Here is a 2,803-nt window from a genome sequence, read left to right as displayed (position 1 = left end):
TACTTAAAAAAATGGTCGTTATCAATGACGATATACCTAACTTTCACAGTCCACTTAAAATCAACAGTCTATCACTTTAAGAGAATGTATACACACCACCACCTGTACTAGTCATGTCTTTTATTCTCAATATCCTATATTCTGACATCCTGGGAGGCCTGTGAGGCCTAGAGAGAGACTCACCCTCCCCAGGCCAGCTACTCCTGGGGCTGGGGGACAGCTTGCTTGGAGCATGCCCTTCACGGGCAGACTGCTGGACCCCGTGCTGTGCCGTCACCCATCTTCTCCTCGCTCATGTACAAAGCCAGTATCCCCCCTGCCCTGTATCAAGCCAGGGCCAGGTAACAGACTACTAAGGACAGCCCGTTGCCCCAGATCCCATACGAATCATCCAAACCAGCGCACCCTAAACTGCCTCCTCAGCCTGGCCCTGCCTTTCCCCTTGCTCCCGCTTCTGCCTCCTGACCAAAACCTGATGCTTTACCTGCGGCCCTGAGTGGCGAGGCACACCCCCTTCTCTTGGGAAATTTAAGTAATCGAAATCTTCAAATCTTTCCATGGCACTGACCCCTCTGCACCATCATGCAGTCGCCTCCATAGCTTAAAACCCCATGGGGACGATTTTAAGAGCAAAGCCACTAGAGAGGTTCCTTTACTCCTGGTCTCTTTCCCCCTGCCCTCCCCGCTTCATGCTACGCCGACCTTGCACTTACATAACATCCATCTGAAATCCCATCAGATCTTACAGACTTTGCTTTCGTCCATTAATTCACCCTAAAGAACTCGAGGGGAGAAAGTTATCTATTCTCTTTGCCCCGGTATCTGTCATTTGCGCATGAGGAACGTCCTTTGGCAGTTCTGAGCAGCTCCGGGCAGTGGCTTCGCTTCAGCTCTGCAGCTGGGATGCTTCCCCATGCTTTACTGCACTTCCGTTCTCCAAAGGTAATCTCGCTGGATAGAGAATTCCAAGTTAACAAGCTTTTTCACCACTTAAACACAGTGGCCGTTCTCTGGCTTCCATGGTTCCTAACGGGAAATCGCTTCCCATTCTAATTGCTGTTCCTCTACATGCGAGTTTTCCCCAGATAGCGTCATGATTTTACTGTCTTCGGCTTCCAGCACTGTGGCTTTGATGTACCTGGATGCAGAGCTCTGTGGGTTTATTCTGTGTGTTCACTGAGCATCCTGAATCATTATGTTTACATCTTCTGCCAAATTTGTGAAGTCCTCAGCCATTATTTCTTCAAATATTTTCCACCGCACTTTCTCCTCCACTCCTCTGTTCAAATTAGAAAACTTCTACTGTTCTATCTTCGAATTCACTTTCCTCTGTCACCTCCATTTTAAAATCGAGCCCACCCAGTGAGTTTTTATTTAGGTTATTGTGTTTTTCAGTTCAAACTTTTCCATTTGATTCTTCTTTACATCTTCTATTTCTTTGCTAAATCTATTTTTCTATTAGTTCTAAGAGTGCTTTTGATTGTCTGTTGGAGAATTTCTATGATAGAGGCTCTAGAGTCTTTGTTAGATAATTCGACATCTGTGTCATCTTGTTATTGGTGTTTGCTGTCTTTTGTCATGAGAGTTGATATTTTCCTGGTTCTTCATATGCCAGGTAATTCTGTATTATATCTATCTGAATATTATGAGACTCTAGGGTCTTATTTAAGTCCTATAAGGAATACTGACACTTTTGTTCTAGCAGGTGACTGACCTAGGTTCAGGCTAGAAGCTGCCTTCTATAAGCTGTGATTCCACAGAAGTTCAGTTTTTAAAGCCTCTGCAATGCTATTTGTATCTGTCCCACGCGCGCTAGAAATTCTCAACAGCACTTCTGGGTGATATGGAAAAAAGGGTAGCAATGTATTCAAAATCCAAAGAAAAATAATTTTCAGTCTACGATTCTACCCCATCCATATTACACATCAAATATCAGGCAGAACGAAGGCATTTCCAGATATGCTAAAGGCTGAGAAAATTAGTCCCTTGGACTCTTTTCTTGAGGAACTATTTTAAGATGAAGGTCACCAAAAATATGAAAGATAAAATAACAGGTCACGGGCAGCATCTGTGGCCCAGGGGTTGGGGACTCCTGTCAGAGGCATTCTCCCAGTTAAAGAGGCTCAGTGAATAGATGACCTAAAGGAACATTTGTAAAATATTAGGGATATGTTTAAAGCAAATCTCACAAGTAGATGGAAACAGGGCAGATAAAAATTCCAGGAAAAATTAAAAGCCATATCGGAAAAATGTGATATAGTATATGGCTTTGCAGTGAGTAGTATTTACATAAGTTGTAATTCTATAAATCCTGTTTCTTGCTTTAAAAAAAAAAAGAAAAAGGAAAAGAAAAAAGCTATACTGGTCTTAGTCCATGCCAGCTGCTGTAACAACTACCTATGACTGGGTGGCGTATCAACCACAGAAGTCTGTTTCTCAGTTTTGGAGGCTGGAAGGCCGAGATCAGAGGGCCAGCAGGGCCAGGTGAGGGCGCTCTTCCAGGCTGCAGGCGTCCTGTTCACCCTGGCAGGGCCTCGCTCTCATTCATGCGGGCGCTGGCTCCTCCCCTTCCCCCCCAACCAATTCACTCCCCCAAAGGCCCCACCCCCCAGCACCATCGCACTGGGCGGTAGGATTTCAAAATGTGAATTCCGAAGGGACACAAATAGCAATTGGGAAAATGGGGGTGGCTTCCGCTCATCATCTAACTTAAAGAGAGTGACTAATGCCTAAAGTCAGTAAGAAATAGTAGTATGTTACTTACAGACTAACCGCCTCGAGGAAGCTGGGGAGTAGAAGCGAG

This window comes from Pteropus vampyrus, unplaced genomic scaffold (assembly GCF_000151845.1).
Source record: "Pteropus vampyrus isolate Shadow unplaced genomic scaffold, Pvam_2.0 Scaffold485, whole genome shotgun sequence".
Taxonomy (NCBI): Eukaryota; Metazoa; Chordata; class Mammalia; order Chiroptera; family Pteropodidae; genus Pteropus; species Pteropus vampyrus.
The sequence above is the reverse complement of the archived record's forward strand: the minus strand, read 5'-3'. Positions refer to the sequence as shown.